A 21,546-nucleotide genomic window follows, 5' to 3' on the forward strand; every position below is an offset into this window, starting at 1 on the left:
CTTCCTTGCAGTGGGTATTTCACGGATGACTTGGTTGAGAAGGGACCTGTAGTGGTTGTGGTCGTTGAGATAAAAGGCACCTCAGTTTTTTGATCTGAGGTGTGATCCAGGGCAAGTCAGCTGGATGTGATCTGACGAACTTCTCGGGGAAGAAGTGGTGGTAAGGTTCCGTGGTGGTGTTGGTATAATTTATCCATTTGGTGTCCACGTCATCCACACTAAGCACTTCAGTCCAGGAATGGTGAACTGTCCACTACCGAAAGAGACACATTGCAGAGTCAGTAATCTGCTGTAGGTCTTGATGTAGGGTCTCTGCACTTGGCTGGTAGTGGCAGCTGGAGACCAGAGCACTGATAGGCGTGTGCTACACCCGATAGGAGGTATTGGTTGAGGTAGTTGATACTAGTCCGCTCAGTCAGTTAAGATAAGGTCAAGGGTATTTTGACAGTGTGTGGGGAAGTTCACAAATAGTGATAGTGACAGCTGGTCGTGGATATCAGTGGTGTCAATTTCATTATAATCCCCGCATTATACTAACTTGGCACATGGGTACCTAACTCTGAGGTGGTCTGAGGTGGTAATGAGGTGATTGATAAGAGTGTCTCTGGTGGGTGAGCGAGGCGGATGGTATGCTACACAGATTATGATAGAAGCAGTGTGGCGCGGGTGGGCCCGTGGCACAACACGTACCCATAATGCCTCCACGTCTGCTGGGACATGAACATTTATGCGTGATGGGCGTAGTTCATATTGACAGAAGAGGGCAACGCCCCCTCCGCGTCCATGTGAATGAAGGTGATGAAAGAGTTGATATCCCTTAATATGGTACGTTTCAGGAACAATTTGCCAAGCTTTACATATGGCAACGGCGTTGGCAACGACTAATCGGACTGTGGTGCCAATTTGTCAAATTTATTAGTAAAGGAAGTGACGTTGGAGAGCAGAAAAGAGGGAAGATCATACCATATCTGTGGAACTTCACTGTACTGGTACGGTTTGTCAGGGGTGGGTTTCTCTGGTTTCCTAGTGGTGGTTATGGTCCTAATGGGCTTTTGTTTATGATGTCCTTGTCTACGACTGCGAGCATGGAATATGTCCAGTGACTTGAGTTGCGCGATAACACTCCGATCAGGATAACCGTTCCCATGCTTTAAACTGTACAGGGAGAGTCGGGAGTAAGTAATTATTGGCCATCTGTTGATATCTGTTGTTGTGGATGGACGGAAGTGTTTTTCCTCGGTAGACATAAACTCACTGGTGGCGCTTTGAGGGCCATTGACACTGGTAGACATCTGTCAATATTTATCTGGTCTTAAACACCGGGGGTCCTTGTCTCTGGCACTTAAGTGGTCGCCGACACAGTATCCAATATATATATATATATATATATATATATATATATATATATATATATATATATATATATATATATATATATATATATATATATATATATATATATATATATATATATATATATATATATATATATATATATATATATATATATATATATATATATATATATATATATATATATATATATATATATGTAACCGGTCGGAATTTACTGGACTTTATTTTCTCACTTGACTTGGGGTTTATTAAAGATTAATAGATGGTAATGGCAGTGGAAGCGCCCCTTTGAGAAAAATCCCGAACCAGCACAAGAACACTTAAATCTACTAAACAAAATGAATTGTCCGTGACCCGTGGAAGGATAGCGTCTGTGACTGGGATGAATGAGACACACTGTAAATTTTAGACACTTATATTCCCTCCAACACTACAAACACAATCAAATAATGGTACACCAATATGCGCACCTCTTAACTTGAGCTTAAAACACTACTCTGGGGAATAAAAGTTATACATGATATAGAAATTATCAGAAACTCAGGCAACAATAAATTTGAAGTATTAAGAAATGTTGCTTGCACACATGAAACAGGCCTTAAGGGCTTTAAACAAAATATATCAGTCACTGAGGAAATGGTATTAAAAAATAAGAAATTAAATACTCTACAATGAATAGGCCTTAAGGGCTTTCAACAAAATAATATCAGTCACTGAGGAAATGGTATTAAAAAATAAATTAAATACTCTACAATGAATAGGCCTTTAGGGCACTCAACAAAATTATGTCACCCCAACAGATGCACACTTCCTAACCTAACTTAACCACTACTCTGGGGAACAAAGGTTATACCTGAGATCGGAATTATGAAGAAAAATTAGATGCATTAAAAGAATCAAATTACAGTATCACTCTGGTTCCACTTAGTGACACAAACATTCAAAAAACAATACTATCAAAATTGTTTAAGAAATATTAAACTACACACGTCAAGATAATATCAGTAACTGAGAAATGGTAATAACTACACCCAAATATATTGTCACTATTATTGGTTTGTTACTGGGTCCACCAATACCCGTGAACCATGCTCCACCCAACTCAACATACACCCGTAATAAGGGAGATAAAATGTTCCTCTAGGTATCCCCTAGACTCATGGTCTCAGTGTGCGACCCTGTATCACTCAGCTGGCCTCACTTTACCCCCAGTACATCCATGAAACGGAAGGGAGTGACCAAATCAGACCTTGTACAGTTGAGAGAAGCTTTAGCTTTCCGTTAGCAAGAGGGTTTCACTAAGCTGCTCGAGACATGTGGTGTTGTGAGCCGAGGTAGAGGAGCGCTGATGACTCCAACGATCGTCCCGTCGTCAGCTGGGCACCCAGACGGCTAGATTCCCTCAAGAGATCCTTTGATACCCCGCTAAACAGTGACAGGCCTACACTGATCGGTCCAATGGCGACAATCGCCACCCTCAATCATCAACGGCAGTCTCAAACGGCAGTCAATCTCTCGCGGTCATCACTCTCGCAGTCAATTTCTTGCAGTCAAGTGGGTTCTGACGGAAACCCTGAAATGAACTCACTGTTAGCTCTAGTTTACTTTATCACTGCCCTATCTAAACCCTGTCTGAGATTGAATGAGACTTTCTTGTTATACTGCAATAGCGCAGCACAGGTGACTAGGCCACGTGACTATTTCTGTGACGGACGCGCAGGGACGTCTTGTTTGTCTGAATGCTCCCCGTGACTGAGGACCAGCCAGCGTCGCGTCTCTCCAAAGCGCTAGCTTAGGCCTACGTGACATATTTTCCGCCTAACTAATAACTCCTTGGGACACCCGGAACATTATTCAGACTGATAAACGATCTATAATAATTTCAAATTCAATAATAGTCCCTTAACTTCATGAATCACATCATTATTAATTCGGCAAATTATATTTAATATCATATAGGCCTAGTTCCACAACCTCCCACTATGTGCGGGGAGCGCTCTCTTCCCTCAGACGACCTTGAACGCTCAGTATCGCTAATGGCGGGGCATTTGAAATTACTGAATATTACATATATATATATATATATATATATATATATATATATATATATATATATATATATATATATATATATATATATATATATATATATATATATATATATATATATATATATATTTCATTAGCCCAATAAACACGCGGACTTCTACATACAATCAACACCTCAACCCGCCAGGATTCGAACCCACGGCCCACGAGCCCTGACTGTGACCGGGGAACGCTAACCGCTGGACCACCAGGATACTAAGAGCAGTCCTAGACTCTGTTATATTTCACACAAAGCCTGTTCAACGAGCATATGGCGCCGTGAACCTCTACTGGGGACTACCCGTATCACGTAGGTGGTCAGAGTACTCTAACCACCTACGTGATACGGGTGCTCCCCATTAGAGGTTCACGGCGCCATAAGCTCGTTAAACAGGCTTTGTGTGAAATATAACAGAGTCTAGGACTGCTCTTAGTATCCTGGTGGTCCAGCGTTAGCATTCCCCTGTCACAGTCATGGGCAAATATATATATATATATATATATATATATATATATATATATATATATATATATATATATATATATGTGTGTGTGTAAATACCGCAGTGGTCCTTCTAACTGGAATTTTGAAGGTGACCGACAAAGTGACCTCGGTCTGGCATTACACAGCTGTGATTTGGTGCTTTTCCTTGGAATGTACTATCGGATCACTGTTTGGTAACCAATCATACTCGGCCTGGCTAACAAAACCAAGAGCGCCTAAAGGGCTACTACTTTGCTTCACTCAGAATCAAGTATGACGATCATCAACCTATGATACAATGATATGAGTTATTAGGGATGTCACCTAGGTTGGTGAGTATTGAGGTGACTGAGGAGGCTGATACGGGACCCGCAGAGTCGTCCACATTCGTTGCACATGTGGAGGGCTACATCTAGTGCGGGAAGGGCAGTAGCAACGTCTTTCCGGCGTTGGCAATGGTCTGCCTCGGTTTGCAGTCGGGCTAACTTGAAAGTATTGACACCTTCTCGTGTGGTGCACCTCCAAGCGTTACGATGTGGAGTATTCGACTCCCAGGTGTGGGGTCAATTTAGCACTTTTTCAGATTTGTCTTAAGACTATCCTTATACCTTTTCAATTGCCCGCCGGGGTTACGTTTACTATCCGTTAGGTGACTGTAAAGTAGCTGCTATGGCAATCTACTGTTGTCCATGTGGGTAATATGGTAAGTCCAGCGTAGCTGTTCATGGATAATGGTAGCCGCGATGCTCCCACAGTTAGTGTCTACAAGAATACTGGCATTTGTTCTCTTATCTTCCCAGCAAGCTCGGAGTAGGGAACGTAGACTATGTTGGTGAAAGTATGTAACCCATGGCTCACTGCCATATAGCAAGGAGGGGAGGACCACTGCTCGATATACATTCAGCTTTGTAGATAATTTCAACTCCCTACAGCTGAGGACACGGTTTCATAGTCCGCCAAAGGCTTGAGATGCACATCTGATCCGATGCTGAATCTCTTAATCGCTGTCTGCGGTGGTGGACAGGTAGGAACCGAGATACCGAAAGTCGGTAACATTAGAGAGGGTAGTATCGTTAAGCTGGATGGATGGTGAAGGTGTCTTAACCAGGGGCAGGTTGAAAGAGAATCTGCGTCTTACGTACATTCACCTCAAGGCCGAAGTGCGCATAAGCATCTGCGTAGGTGTTTAGGACATCCTGTACGTCGTGTTCAGTGTGAGCAACAAGGGTGAGGTCATCTGCATACTAAAGTTTAGTAATGGAAGCTGCCGACACTAGTGTTCTTGCCTGGAGTCGCCTTATGTTGAAAAGTCTCTCCTTCACCTGGTACTCGATGTCCACCCCGCCAGCTAAATTGCCACTGGCACGAGTAAGGAAGGCAGCCAAGAAAATGGAAAAGAGAGTTGGTGCCAGCACACATCCTTGTTTAACCCCTGTTAGGATGGGAAAGAACTCAAACTGGGTGCCGTTGTGCAGGACACTGCCGTTCATGCCACCGTGGAGTTGCCCCAGAATGGCGATGAATTTTGGTGGGCAGCCAAAACGGCTGAGGGTCTACCAGAGGGCTTCCCTGTTGACCGAGTCGAAGGCCTTGGTTAGGTCGATGAAAGCCATGTACAGGTCACAAGGCTGTTCTGTGCACTTTCCCTATATTTGGCGGGCAGGAAAGATCATGTCAGTGGTGCCACGTGATGGTCTGAAACCACATTGAGATTCTGGAAGGAAGTTTTCTGCCTCAGGAAGGAGTCTGTTTAGGAGGACACGGGCGATAATCTTGCCAGCTATGGAGAGCAGTGAGATTTCAATGTAGTTGCCACGGTCTGACCGGTTTCCCTTGTTCTTATAAATATTGACAATGGAAACGTTTTTAAGAGCTTGGAGGAATTCCTCCTTTTCCTATATTCTCCAGGAGAGAGTGGAGAAAGCTGGTAAGCAGAGTCCTCCTGCTCTATACACCTCGGCGAGAATTCCCTCAGGCTCTGATGTTCTGTTATTTTTCATCTGTTTGATGGCAGTAACTACCTCATCCAGGGATGGAGGATCGCTGAGGTCGGTCAGCTCTGGATGCTGAGGGACCTGTGGGTAGTCAGTGTATAATATATATGGACACAAAGTAGTACCTTCAGCTGTATATTATTATATTACTCTTATATTACTCCTATTAATTATGTATAGTAAAGTATTACAGAACATGTATTAATTCTATGTAATATTCCATTTATTGTGCACCATGTTATGTATATAAATTATCACATTTATACTTTATGTATTCAGCTTGTGAATGCTGGCATCTGTACAGGCCAGTGCATAGTAATACATAGATAGATGTAAAGAGAGAAGACAGAGTCCTCGTGGCATGACCACGGGCTTCTGCGTCCTACTGTGTACATATCTCCCGTACGAGAATAGAACCTACTTTTAAGACAACAAGTGTTTGTGTATACCCTCAATAGTATAGAACATTCTTTGGGTATCCCTAGCAACACGCTAGATGGCGCAGTGATTATTTCTCAGTGAGATACAGTGGACCAAGCCTTGCCCGGACTCTGTTAATGGCGTCTCGTCTTCAGTGACTTCAGCTTCAGACAGCAAGACTACTACAAGCCTCTAGACTTACAGTGTTGTGAAGTACTATGCTGTGTACAGTGCTGTGCTGTGAAGTGAAGTGTTTTGTGAAGTGCTGTGCTGTGTATTTTAATCATAATTGTCTGTGCAAGTTGCGGTCAGATGACTAAGAGAGCGGCCCGACAGTACGTGCTGTCCCGTCTCTGGTCTGAGGGTGACTGAGGAGCTAGCGCGACGCGGCCCACCCGCTCCTACGTCTGGCAGCGCGCCAAGTCTCTCCCCTCCCTCCAGACACACACACACACGCATTCACCTTATACAGTATTTTCTTGTGACTTACTTCTGTAATTCTGTGCATAGATTACGAGGGGCTGACCCGGTCTTTAGCACAGATAGAGTACAGAAGCTGTCGGCATGTCTCACAGGGATCAAAATGATACCCTGGACGATGGGGTTACGAGTTTTAGTGTGGGAGACCTCTCCCCACCCATGCTTACGCCCCACGCTCCCCACAGTGACAACGCCGAGTCACCCACAGAATCTCCTCGCTCGTCGCGAGCCAGCTCTCCTGCGATACATGCGTCCACAGATCTCCTTCAACTGATAAAGTGGATGGAAACTTCTCGACGCCAGGACGATATTGCAAGGAGAGAAGAGGAAGAACTTAGGTACAAAGAGTCTGAAAGACGACGCCACAAAGAGGAACAAACACGCAGAGAACTCGAAGAGATACGTAGACGTGAGGATGACCTTAGAAGAAAGGAGGATCAAGCCAGATTTGAAGTCTTGATTTCTCTGTTAGCCTCCCCACAACGTTCTACCGTACAAGATTCGTCTGCTACTACTAATGTTGATGCGACTAGAGGTACTGGTACCTCATTTCCCAGAGTCGGAACAACACCTCAAAAGGGTGCTGTACAGACGCCTCCCTCTCTGATGTCTGACGCTTCTTATCAGATGTTTCGGGAATGGCGTCGACGTTGGCAAGACTACGCAACAATGGTTGACTTGTCAAGTTTATCACAGCCGAAACAAATGATAAAGCTTCGTATGTGCTTGTCCTTAGAGACACAACGTACTCTCGAGCACACACTTCAAGTGCCTCCTACGACAACTCTGACGGTAGAGGCCGTGCTCGACAAGTTGCAGGAACACGTCAAGGGACAGCGCAACGAAGCACTCAGGAGAAGAGAACTCCTCCAATGTAAACAGCTTGATGGAGAATCTTTTGACGCATTTTTTGTAAGGCTCAAAAGGTGTTCAGAGGAAGTTGATGTTTGTCCCGGACATTCTCAAGTCTGTGAAGAGACACAACTTAAGACAATCATTTTAACGGGTGTCCGAGATGAAGAGCTAGTTCAGCGTCTCATTTCCCTCGACCCCACTTCCTCCCTTCAAGATGTTGTTACGAAATGTCGAGCGTACGAGGCCGCCAGGTGCACGACTTCAGCTTTACGCTCACAGCCTGACCAGGTGAGGGCGGTGTCTTCCTACAGAAAGGGTAAGAAGCAGCAAAGTAACCCCACCCCTCACCCTCCAGCTACACCTTCAGCAGCAGTTTTGTGTAACAGCTGTGCGAGACAGCATAATGCCTCCCAGTGCCCAGCTGCTCAAAGCGTGTGCAGAAGTTGCGACCGCCAGGGTCACTGGGCTTATACAGTCAAGTGCCCTGCTAGCAAAGTTCAGTGTAGACTTTGTGGTCGTGTGGGCCATTATGACAAATGTTGTCGTAAGAAGACACATAAAGGACGCCACCTAGGATCCAAGAAGTCATCCTCAGGTAGTGCTGGCGCGCCCCCTCCTTCTGGCAAGCATCAAGACGCCGTGTCCAGTCGTTCCTGCCGTCGTGTAAATAGTTCCACAGACACGACGCCCCAGCACATCAATGTCGTCATTTCTTACGGTAACTCGTCATCCAGTCTTCAGATATTACCTGACACCGGTGCTGACGTCTCAGTAATTGGTCCACAACATTTAGCAAGTTTGGGAATACCCCGGAGCAACCTACAGCCCCCTCCTCAGACAACGAAACTGACAGCTGATGGTTCCAAGATGGCTCCAGCTTTGGGATCTTTCTGGGCTACCCTTACCTTTGGTAAGCAGTCTTGCTCGGCCCGGATTGATGTTTATAATGGTATCCCGACTCCGCTCTTATCATATGGCCATTGTCAAGAGTTGGCCATTATTTCCAAGGAATTCCCTAAACCTATTTTAAAGGCCACCCCAGAGGCCGAGATGTTGTGTTCTACAGCTGCTGCATCCCTCAAGTCAGTGGTTTCATTGAAGGCCGTCTTCACATCAGAAGAGTCTACAGCACCGGATGCAGACAAGACCCTTGAAGATCTCCGCACCGCAGCCCGGGCCGACCCTTCCTACATCCGGCTCGTCGACTGTGTGTCTCAGGGATTTCCATCTAACCGATACGACCTTCATGAATCGCTACTCCCGTACTGGAAAATACGCGAGGACCTCTATTGTGATGGAGACCTCGTTTTGTATGGTCCACGAGTAGTTATTCCTGCTGCCCTACGCCGCCGTACCTTGGCCCGCCTTCATGACAGCCATCGAGGAGTGGAGGCCACCAAGCGACGGGCGAAGCAGACTGTATTTTGGCCCGGAATCGACGCGGACATTGCAAGTACCGTCCGTGCCTGTGAACCATGCCAGATTCTGCAACCCAGCCAGCAACAGGAACCTTTAATGTACGACGATAACCCTTCAAGACCCTTCGAGTCTGTGTCGGCCGATTTCTTTGCAGTTGCAGGGAAGTCCTTCCTCGTCATTGCCGACCGACTGTCTGGCTGGCCTGTTGTCGTCCCCTGTGGTAGTGATACAACGGCTACTGCTACCATCCGGAGCTTCAGGCATTACTTCAGAGAAGTTGGTGTTCCCCTCCGCCTCAGGACTGATGGAGAACCCCAGTTCACCAGCCACGAGTTCCGGGACTTCATGGACCGTTGGGGAGTCCGTCATGTCGTGACCTCGCCCCACTACCCCCAGGCGAATGGACACGCTGAAGCCGCAGTCAAGATTGTGAAACACCTGATCCTTAAGGTGTCACCCTCAGGAAATATCGACTGCGAGGACTTCGATCGAGGTTTGTTGGAATTACGCAACACCCCGAACTTCACCGGACGCTCCCCAGCCCAGGTTCTATACGGACATCATCTCAGGTCTTGTGTTCCTGCACACCCAAAGTCTTTTTCTCAAGAGTGGCAGGCCAAGACTGAGGAATGTGACCGCCGTGCAGCAGAACGAGCCGCAGATGTCGCTGCTCGGTACGACTGTCATGCCCGCCCCCTTCCCAGGTTGAGTATCGGCCAGCAGATCAGGATTCAAGATCCGGTATCTCACCGCTGGGACAAGGTTGGGGTTGTTATGGGTATTGGCCGGTCCAGGGACTACCAAGTGCGTCTTCCTAGTGGTAGAGTATGGTGGAGGAACCGTCGTTTCCTCCGACCTGTGGAGCTGCCTAGTGTTGACCCCTCCCCAGTTGAGTCCCCTAATGTTGATGTCTCTAAAGTAAATCCATCCCCACCTTGTGTTTCTGCCCCAGTACTCCGCAGGTCCGAGCGACTCAGAAACAAAAGGTCCGCTCAAGATGAAACTATGAGCGTATAGGGGGGAGGGAGGTGTATAATATATATGGACACAAAGTAGTACCTTCAGCTGTATATTATTATATTACTCTTATATTACTCTTATTAATTATGTATAGTAAAGTATTACAGAACATGTATTAATTCTATGTAATATTCCATTTATTTTGCACCATGTTATGTATATAAATTATCACATTTATACTTTATGTATTCAGCTTGTGAATGCTGGCATCTGTACAGGCCAGTGCGTAGTAATACATAGATAGATGTAAAGAGAGAAGACAGAGTCCTCGTGGCGTGACCACGGGCTTCTGCGTCCTACTGTGTACATATCTCCCGTACGAGAATAGAACCTACTTTTAAGACAACAAGTGTTTGTGTATACCCTCAGTAGTATAGAACATTCTTTGGGTATCCCTAGCAACACGCTAGAGTCAGGACATCCACATTGGTGTTTCGGTTGAGCAATAAATGGTAGTGCTCTTTCCAGCGCTGGAGAAGGCCTTCATCGTCTTTAATTATGAAGTTACCGTCAGATGAGCGGAGGTGGGCTGTACCACGTGTGGTTGGCCCATAAAATATTTTAATAGAATTGAAAAATTGGCACATCTTGTGCTGATTACATGTTTTTGTATTTCACATGCAGCACGTTTATCATTGATGAGTACTTTGATTGCCGGGTTATTTTCATCAAACCAGTCCTGGTGTATTCTTTCGATCTGGCTGAGGATCTCTCTGCAGGTTTTTGTCATATCAGTGTTGAGAGTATCCCATTCGGAACTGGGATTCGCGTTGTTTGCTGTTGGGTTGCTTATAAGCCCATGTTCAAGCTGCTCTCTGAAAGCACGTGCTACTGCTGGATACTCCAGATACGTAGTATTAAAACCTCTTCTGGAGGCTTGCTGCCTTCGCCGTTTTGGGGCGACGTGAAGTGAGAGCTTGGCTCTGACAAGTCGGTGATCAGTGTTACAGTGGTCCGAGCCACGCATAGCACGGGTGATGAGGACTTCTCGACGATCTCTTTCTCTGACAATGATGAGTCAATGAGATGCCAGTGTTTGGATCGTGGGTATTGCCACGAACCCTTGAACTTGTCAGCATGACGAAACAAGGTATTGGTGATAGTGAGGCTGTGCACAGCACACTTGCTCAGGGGAAGTAGGCCGTTGACATTACACTTGTCTAGTCCATTTCTCACTATGGTTCAATGCCAAATGTTAGCATCTCTGCCAAGGAGCACAACCTTGTTTTCTCTGGGAATAAAGGTTAGCACTCTGTAAAGGTCGGCGTAAAAGGCTTCCATAACGCCAATCTCTGCATCCAGTGTTGGGGCGTATGCACTGATGAAAAGGCATGACGAAAGTGATTCAGTAGGACTCGAAGCGTCATGAGGCGCTCGTTGATTCCAATAAGCATTTCAGTTAGCCTGTGTAGGTTGCGTTGGCGGATGGCAAAGCCAATTCCATAAATGCGGTTTCTCTACGCAGCAGGCTTACCCTTCCAGATGAAGGTATAGCCAGACCCCCGTTCTGTAAGTTGGCCCTCATCTGGGAGCCAGGACTCACTAATGGCTGTTATGTCGATGTTATACCCAACCACTCATTTTCCACAAGGGCAGTTCTTCTTTCAGGACGCTCATTTGTGCCAGTATACAGAAGGGTCCTGACATTCCATGCAGCGACCATACGACGTTGTATGGCTTGTTTTTGCTTGGATCTGTGATTTTGACTGTGTTTTCGACAGCATAAGGATGACCTTACTGGGTGCGGTTGCCCAGTCAGGTTGGGTTTTTAGGCAGGCTATGTTTAGGGCACCTTTTCTAGCCCTCTCCCCATGTGGGTATGAGCAGAGTGGCTCCTCGAAAGGGGTGCTCAGTCGCACAGACAGGACCGGATTGCACTGCTGCCTAAATCCCAGTGCATAAACGACCATCTTATTTATGCCGTCCATGTGCAGAGTTGTGACTAAAGACTCCTGACAGTCATCTCTGCCTGTCCAAGTCGCCACTCGTCCGTCGGTATAGGACTTTTAGGGGTATAGGGGTTTTGATGATGATGAGAGGTTTGATGAACTGGATGATGCTTGTGAGTGAGTTGATTTATGTGGAGAAGCAGGAGCGCAGGCTGCAACCACTCATCTTGGCTCTCCCTCTTCCTGATCCAGTGGTGCAGGTGGACTGCCGATAGCCCAGTTTGTTCGGTTTCCCCCTAGTAGCCTGTCCATCAGGCATTGTCTTCGTCTGCCGGTGTAGCCGTTGGGTTTCCATGGTGGTCACCTCTTCCGCCTATACCACCATTGGGGTCTTCTTAGAGCTCTGTAAGCATGTCTGCCTGATGGGGGGCTCCACAACAAATTTTTCGTTCAGGGTTTACTCCCGTAGCCTTATACCTACCAAGGTTAATCCGCAAGACAGCGGGGCAATGGTTGGTAGGCGCCAGAACGTGTCCATAGGCCAGTGGGCCTATGCGCTGTCCCTCTGGGGCTCACTGCTACTCCTAGATCCCCTGCTGGCCTAGCCTGGGCACACAAGGCACCCAGTTACGGTGTGTTGCCACAAGGAGGCACAGCAGGAGTCTTGATGGTGAAGAGGCTATGATACTGGCAGGGGAAGACTTATGGAATTTGCTTCCCTGTTCGCCACGAGGGCTAACCAGCAGTGGCAGCTGAAAGCGAGAGGTAGCTAGCAGTGCTTGTACCTTAACACTAACATAATGTTGCCACATTAGATGCATGTCACCACCCTGTGTGCCACTGATGGCTGACTGACGTGTGTCTATGTCTGTGTGTGTGTGTGTGTAATAATAATAAAAATAATAATAATAATAAACGGTTTATTAATAGAGTTGCAGCCGGTGGCTGAAAATATACAGACTTACATTTGATTTAGACATAATGATATATTATGCATTGAATACATTTACAGGGCTGTACAGTATATAAATCAGGAGTTGTTAATTATTTTACCAATAGATGGGATGGTGCTATTCTTATATCTATCGGTGTGGGCTCTTGTGGGCTGAATTTTGTTGTAGTAGCGGACTGCGCGAGATGGGCAGGGGGCCGCCGGTGTGTGTGTGTGTGTGTGTGTGTGTGAAGGTGTGTCTGTGTGTGTCTATGTGTGTGAGGGTGTGTCTGTGTGTGTCTATGTGTGTGAGGGTGTGTCAGTGTGTGTCTATGTGGGTGAGTGTGTGTCTGAGTGTGTCTATGTGTGTGAGGGTGTGTCTGTGTGTGTCTACGTATGTGAGTGTGTGTCTGTGAGTGTCTATGTGTGTGAGGGTGTGTCTGTGTGTGTCTATGTGTGTGAGGGTGTGTGAGTGTCTATTTGTATGAGGGTGTGTCTGTGTGTGTCTACGCTTGAGGGTGTGTCTGTGTGTGTCTATGTGTGTGAGGGTGTGTCTGTGAGTGTCTATGTGAATGTGAGGTGTGTCTGTGAGTGTCTATGTTTATGAGGTGTGTCTGTGTGTGTCTATGTGTGTGAGGGTGTGTCTGTGTGTGTCTATCTGTATGTGAGTGTGTCTTTGGAGTGTCTATGTGTGTGAGGGTGTGTCTGTGTGTGTGTCTATGTGTGTGAGGGTGTGTCTGTGAGTGTCTATGTGTGTGAGGGTGTGTCTGTGTGTCTACAAGCTTATGAGGGTGTGTTCAGGAGTGTCTATTTGTATGAGGGTGTGTCTGTGTGTGTCTACGTTTATGAGGGTGTGTCTGTGTGTGTCTATGTGTGTGAGGGTGTGTCTGTGAGTGTCTATGAATGTGAGGGTGTGTCTGTGGAGTGTCTACGTTTATGAAGGCGTCTGTGCGTGTCTGCGTGTGAGGGTGGGGTCTGTGTGTGTGTCTATGTATGTGAGTGTGTTCAGAGTGTTTATGTGTGTGAGGGTGGGGGTTCAGGTGTGTCTATGTGTGTGTGAGGGTGTGGTCTGTGTGTGTCTATGTATGTGAGTGTGTGTCTGTGGAGTCTATGTGTGTGAGGGTGTTTCTGTGTGTGTCTATGTGTGTGAGGGTGTGTCTGTGTGTCTAAGTGTGTGAGTGTGTGTCTATGTGTGTCTATGTGTGTGAGGGTTTGTCTGTGTGTCTAAGTGTGTGAGTGTGCGTTTCTGTGTGTCTATGTGTGTGAGGGTGTTTCTGTGTGTGTCTATGTGTGTAAGTCTGTGTCTCTGTGTGTGTGAGGGTGTGTCTGTGTGTGTCTATGAGTGTAAGTAGTGTCTGTGTGTGTGTGTCTATGTGTGAGGTGTGTCTGTGTGTGTCTATGTGTGTGTGAGGGTGTGTCTGTGTGTGTCCATGTGTGTGAGGTGTGTCTGTGTGTGTGTCTATGTGAGTGAGGGTGTGTCTGTGAGTGTCTATGTTTTTGAGGGTGTGTCTGTGTCTGTCTATGTGTGTTAGAGTGTGTCTGTGTGTGTGTCTATGTGTGTGAGGGTGTGTCTGTATGTGTCTATGTGTGTGAGGGTGTGTCTGTGAGTGTCTATGTGTGTGAGGGTGTGTCTGTGTGTGTCTATGTGTGGGGAGGGTGTGTCTGTATGTGTCTATGTGTGTGGGTGTGTCTGTAGTGTCTATGTGGTGTGAGGTGTGTCTGTATGTGTCTATGTGTGTGAGGTGTGTCTGTGAGTGTCTATGTTTATGAGGGTGTGTCTGTGTGTGTCTATGTATGTGAGTGTGTGTCTGTGAGTGTCTATGTGTGTGAGGGTGTGTCTGTGAGTGTCTATGTGTGTGAGGGTGTGTCTGTGTGTGTCTATGTATGTGAGTGTGTGTCTGTGAGGGTCTATGTGTGTGATGGTGTGTCTGTGAGTGTCTATGAGTGTGAGGGTGTGTCTGTTTGTGTCTACGTATGTGAGTGTGTGTCTGTGAGGGTTTATGTGTGTGAGGGTGTGTCTGTGTGTATCCTATGTGTGTGAGGTGTGTCTGTGTGTGTCTATGTTTGTGAGGTGTGTCTGTCAGTGTCTATGTATGTGAGTGTGTGTCTGTGAGTGTCTATGTGTGTGTGAGGTGTGTCTGTGTGTGTGTATGTGTGTGGGGATGTGTCTGTGTGTGTCTATGTGTGTGGTGTGTGTCTGTGTGTGTCTATGTGTGTGAGTGTGTGTCTGTGTGTCTATGTGTGTGTGAGGTGTCTGTGTGTGTCTATGTGTGTGAGTGTGTGTCTGTGTGTGTCTATGTGTGTGTGAGGTGTGTCTGTGTGTGTCTGTGTGAGTGTGTATGCCATGTGTGTTTATGTGTGTGTGAGTGTGTGTCTGTGTGTGTCTATATGTGTGTGAGTGTGTGTCTGTGTGTGTCTATGTGTGTGTGAGGTGTGTCTGTGTGTGTCTGTGTGTGTCTATGTGTGTGAGTGTGTGTCTGTGTGTGTCTATGTGTGTGAGTGTGTGTCTGTGTGTGTCTATGTGTGTGTGAGGGTGTGTCTGTGTGTGTCTCTGTGTGTGAGGGTGTGTCTGTGTGTGTCTATGTGTGTGAGGGTGTGTCTGTGTGTGTCTATGTGTGTGAGGGTGTGTCTGTGAGTGTGTCTATGTTTAACATATATTTGCCCATATAAATGTTGGTAAATACAATTTGTGATGAATTAATTATGTATTATGCAAATATGTCAAAGAATTACATCACTTTTACTGCAGACTCTCCCGAAACTTTATACATCAAAGTGTAACTGAAATTGCAATTGTATAGGAATCACAAACTAGGCAAGCGTATACTACCAGACTTACTATATGTTACTAACCTGATAACTGTTGTAGTATAATTCGCCGATTAACCCCCTAGTGAGCGAAAAAAAAATAAACATACGAAAACACGAATATTGATTTGCCCCGAGCATCATTTTAACTCTTGTGGAGCAGAATGTGGAAACCAAATGCGAGTCCTTTACTTACCTTAGTTTGGCTGCCAGTCTCTCATAGGGCGGATAATGGATTCTAGCCTCTATTGCTCACCCCAACACTTGACTTTTTGACAATTTCACTAAAAGTGAATATAATTGAAGCTTTCAACATCATTCTCAATAGATCTTGAATGTTTCAGCTATAATTAGGTAACCCATTCGTATTCATTTGTTATTTGAAATATATATCAACTTGAGATTTCGTTCCGTTTCTGAAACGGGGGATAGAGAAAACTTACGTCTCGGTGCAAGGACTCAAGAATCTGGCGAGTGTAAACGTCCCATACTTGACCCAGCGAAATATATATATTTTTTGCGCGCTGCATTGAAAACGCTCTGTCTTCTAGAATTTATGTCGTACACCTCCACTTATCATTCTAGAATGTACGAGTATGTCGCAGTTATCTGGCCAAGACCACATGTTTGAGAAACTAAGTGTGAATAAAATATTTTGGTCAGTCGAAGTCAAAGGTGCTCGACGAATGAGCGATGGTTCCCTTATTATTTTTATGTAACATTTCATACTTATAAATTCAGGGAGTATTAACTGTGGTGTAGGTTATTCAAATGAAACAATTAGAACAGGTGGCCATCCTGTTCCACCTCCCTACCATCTGCACTGTTAACACGTGCTATATGTTGCTATGAAGCGCGGGGTCATAAAACAAATTTTGCTGGAACTGTTATCAAACTTATTGGAAGACCTATGACTCATTATACAGAAGACCCGACAGCCGCATCCTTGTCCACTACCTCCTAAGATGTCCACACACACAACGCTTCCGTGACGCCTGCTGGACCACCACTCCACGACCCCCTGACGGAGACACGACGACGATCCTCCCGAAACTGGCCAGATATTATGTATATAATATTGATGATGTGTTGAAGTAAGCACCTTTATAATATTTATACTGTATATACTTGTGACACTTGCCAGATGCTTCTGTGTTATTGTACAGGGGTACCTAGTGACAGCACTAGGATCCCGGCTCCTCTATCAAGGAATAAAATATTGAAATTGAAATTGAAATTGAATTGACATATGACTACTGTATTATAATAACATGATACAATATTACTTAATAACCTGTTACATATGAAACAAGGAAGAGTGAGAATTATGTGTATATTTTATGATTAATGATGTCAAAGTTTTCCAAGCATGATGGAATTTTTTCTTTAATGACCAATTGGCATAATACAAAGCATATTTATTGTGCATTAAATTGCAGCAATGTCAATATACTGTAGGGTATTTGGCCGCGAATCCTGGAGCAACAGTATTTTATCTTTTCATGTCTCGACATGGAAAATATCCCGTTTTTGTACATTCTCTCGCCAAAACGGGACACACGCACACATGTGGTACACAGCGAGCATTACCACCCCGGGCATGAGAAACACAGCTGGAATATCTCTTAGGCATATGTGAGGTATGAATAATAGGTTTTTAGTTGCATCTGATACAATATTTTTCAAAATCATCGGAATCTTGTAATTTACATAGGTTATGGTCTTTTTGTGTTATCAGACATTTTGAAAAACACCGGCCAATTTGCAAATAGCCAAAAACCTAGTTGTTCTGCATGATGAGTGTAAATACCGTGATTTGTTATGTAGAAAGAGTAGTTTCATAATGAAGAGGAGAACCAGGGAAAAATTAAACATCTTGAATAAGTTGGGTTTCTTTAATTATTAACGTTTCGGAAAATGATATGGTTTCCTGTGAATTATTTTTTTTTCTTCTCACTAGGCTCGTCTCAATTAAGGTAATACCTCCTGTATGTTTTAGTTTGTTCTGATTATAATTTAGTAGGTAGGTCTCCCGTCACTTTAATTGGTTTTAAATTATAGTGCTATGTTACTTTTAAGAGTTTGGGGAAGATAAATTTTAGAATAATGTTTCGTTTTTATTGTATATGACTTGTAATTTTTAACACTTTTTGTCTATTTTCTAGGCTCTTGATGATAGAAAATAATTTTCGTAAATGTTAGTAATTTAAAAAACCCAACTTAGTCAAGATGTTTTATATATATATATATATATATATATATATATATATATATATATATATATATATATATATATATATATATATATATATATATATATATATATATATATGTAAATCACTGTAGGTGCGTGTGATCCAAGTATATGCTGATAACCACAAGGAAAAAGAAAACACGAACTTCGTGTTTTCTTTTTCCTTGTGGTTATCAGCAGGTAGGTAGGTAGGTAGGTAGGTACGTAGTAAGCAGCTATCAAACAGGGAGGTACTTCCGCCTGGGAAGAAATTGGAAGCATAATGTAGTAGACCCTGCTGCCATATGGCATCACAAAAATTGTGACCAAGTCCCAGGTTGCTGATCTTACTTTCTGCCTCATTTACACACAATTGCAGGGTTTCAATTGTTTCTCTTACTATTGACAACACAACATACATATACAGTATTGTTTCTCACTTTTGATTTTTCATTTCATGTTTGTATTTATTATTAATATTATTATTATTATTATTATTATTATTATTATTAGTGTTATTATTATTATTATTATTATTATTATTATTATTATCACTTTTATTGTTTTATTTTTAATTTTGTATTTTTATTAAAAATTTTATTTACTGTGAATTATTATTTATTTTTATTTTTGTATTTTTTGTTATAAATTTTATTTACTATGATTTATTATTATTATTATTATTACATTTTTGCCCCCAGGCCCCAATGTGGGTCAGTGACCTGTGCCCGGGTGGACTAATCCTAGTAAAAAAAAACCTAGCCCCTCTCGCGCGTGATGACGCGATTCGAGTCATATTCAGGATGAGACTAACTTCACGGTGACGCAAATTGAGTCACCAAACTTTAAAACACTTGTCAAAAATTACGTTTTCAACAGAATTGCATCAAATTTTGATGCATCATAGCAGCAAGCAATTTCTATCAGATAAACTAATTGGCAACTCCCGAGGCCCATAGGAAGGAGAGAACGGAACGATAAATTCGTAGTATTATCTCAGCAGTCGGGCCGTGAGTGGGACCTGCGCCCATTTAAATTTCCATAACTCCATGCCGGCTGCCTCAACTCCTGGATTACAGTGCTTATCCTACTCCCTGAAATAATTTATTTTTAGTGTTAGAGAAGTGAATTGATGGCTGTGTAATGTAATATTTTTTTCATATTTACAGGGAAAGGGTTTAGTTTTCAAAAGCCGCTACATATCAGGCTATACAGCCTCGTTATAATAACAATGTATCGAAAACAGACTCTGAAGGAGGAGGATTTGCTAGACTTACTTGAAATTTATCAGTACCTTTCTCTTTATTATAGTGTTGGCTACAACATGCAATATAAGTTATGTCGATATTAAAAATAGGCACAAAAATAATAAAAATGAAGAGGAAAAAGATTTTACCATTTAAGAAACAGTTTTTTGCTATTTTCTCAAACAATGTTGATCATATCACAAATGTGATTACTGTGAAGGAAAGCTCATAAAATTCTGTTTCTAGAAGTATGTAATACTTAATCATTTGGCTCAAACACTTTTGAGCTAGGAGGTTGTGAACGTATTGGTGTGTATTTTTCCTCATGTTTATTACAAATGACGAAAAATAGTTATATACTTGTAGGGTTTCATGATATTATGTTGTCTAGCACTCAGGATGGATGGGTGGAAACTCTAGGTGGTGGTTTTCTTATATGAAATATATTATATACAAGACAGTCTGGTGCTGGAGATGCCGTGTGGTGAGAAGCTTGCTCAAGAGACACGTTCAGTAAGTAGCGTGCTTGAGGAGGTATCTGTGCAGGAGCTTCATTAGAGGAGATGTTGCGTGTTCAGGAACGTAGGGTAGAATCAATCTCAATGGAGAGACTGAGAGCTTATATACACAGCAGCCGGAAGTAAACCCGTGGGAACTCGCCGGTTGCTTGACTCCGTTGCTAGGGTAGACGTAGCAGGTGGCGACCCCCCCCCCCCAGCAGCTCGCTGGTTGCTAGGATACTGTCGCATTGGAATGCGGATACGCAGTTGTAGGGGAGAGATCCACTACATACGTGTATCATTCTTTTTTTGCCATATGTTGCAGAGCAATCAGTTACAAAGCCAAAGGTGTATGGTTTATGCCAATTAAAACATTCCTTCTGGCAAATATATCATCGGGACCTGGTGACTTATTAGGCTTTAGTTTGTCTATTTGTTTACTAACATCGTTATTAGTTACTCTATCAATCACTCAATCTTTTTTTCTTTTCACTATCTCTGTACATAGTCGGTGCCTCGGGTATCATGTTTAAATTCTCGGAAAATTGTTGAAAAATATTTGTTCAGATTACACTGGGCAACAAAGATTTTGCTACTGCTGTAAAAACATATATTTTAGACTAAATCATGTATGCTGATTCTGAATCTAAACTCAGAATTTTCCCAGCACGTCAGGATTTTAAGTTATACATTTGATCAAATTACACTGGGCTGCCTAGCACCAACCCAGCATAATTGGATAAATAACTTGATATTAAAGGTTTTAAAATAAATGTAATGTATACCTTTTAAGAGTTCATCTAGTTTGGAATTTATTTCATGCTAATAATATTTATACCTTTTCATGGTATAACCTTATATTTTTTCTGTATATTTTCAGGTTAGGCCTACATTACAACAGACATCATGATTAGGCGAGGCTGTGTGAATCGCCCTGATAACTTTTGCTATATGTGTGGAAAATACACTCCACGTGACCAATGCAAGAACCTTGCCAACAGAGTGAAAACTGTTAACGAATATTATTTTGGATGTAAAGTTGGAGACCAAGACAAGAGCTGGGCACCTCATGTTTGCTGGACCATGTGTAATTCGGGACTTACGTAGTGGTTGAGTGGCAAAAGGAAGGGAATGCCTTTTGCTGTGCCAATGGTATGGCGTGAGCCAACGAATCTTCACTCTGACTGCTACTTTTATGACAAATATTGCTGATTTATCAAAGAAAAACAAGTCAAAAATTGTATAGCCAGAATGTAACTCTGCTCTGAAGCCGGTCCCCCATGACTTGGATTCGCCTGTGCCAGTTCCCCCAGCAGCTGCTGAAGTTGAAAGCGATGACAACTCTGATGATGAGGAGTGCGATGATGCTGATAGGGATCAACTCTATGAACCCGAATCTGAGGAAAAGAAGCCACACTTGCTAAATGAAGAAGAGTTGAACGATCTGGCGAGAAACTTGTCATTGTCAAAGGAGAAGGCAGAAGTGTTGGGTTTCAAACTACAGCAATGGAACCTCCTACAGGAAGGTACCCATATTTCCCTCTTCCGTGATCGCCACACAAACTTAGCTGCCTTTTTTAACATAGAAAATGATGTTTGTTTCTGTACTGATGTTAATGGCCTCATGCATGAGCTACGAAACAAACATGTGCCTCATGAATGGAGACTCTTCACAGACTCCAGCAAAGTGCGTCTCAAAGCTGTGTTGTTACACAGCACGGTTGACCAGTTCTTCTGCCGGTTTGGTGTGGCCCACGAGTTGCACACGGACCGGGGCAGAAACTTTGAGTCAGCTGTGTTGAGTGAGTGCTGTAAATTGTTG

The 21,546-nt window shown here is 43.8% G+C and overlaps 1 protein-coding gene across 3 annotated transcripts in view; it reads left to right on the forward strand.

Annotated features, from left to right (window-relative positions):
- Window positions 1–21,546, forward strand: part of LOC121863602 (BTB/POZ domain-containing protein 6-A-like) — an 81,539-nt gene that overhangs the window by 10,268 nt on the left and 49,725 nt on the right. Inside the window, exon 1 of one of the 3 annotated variants that reach the window (XM_042362330.1) lies at window positions 17,105–17,384. The exons of the other annotated variants lie outside the window; for them this stretch is intronic. The gene's annotated coding sequence lies outside the window, so the exon portion shown is untranslated. Of the gene's footprint in view, window positions 1–17,104; window positions 17,385–21,546 lie in introns of those variants that run through there. 3 annotated transcript variants of the gene reach the window in all.

The sequence above is a fragment of the Homarus americanus genome, unplaced genomic scaffold (genome assembly GCF_018991925.1).
Source record: "Homarus americanus isolate GMGI-L3 unplaced genomic scaffold, GMGI_Hamer_2.0 scaffold41366, whole genome shotgun sequence".
Classification (NCBI taxonomy): domain Eukaryota; kingdom Metazoa; phylum Arthropoda; class Malacostraca; order Decapoda; family Nephropidae; genus Homarus; species Homarus americanus.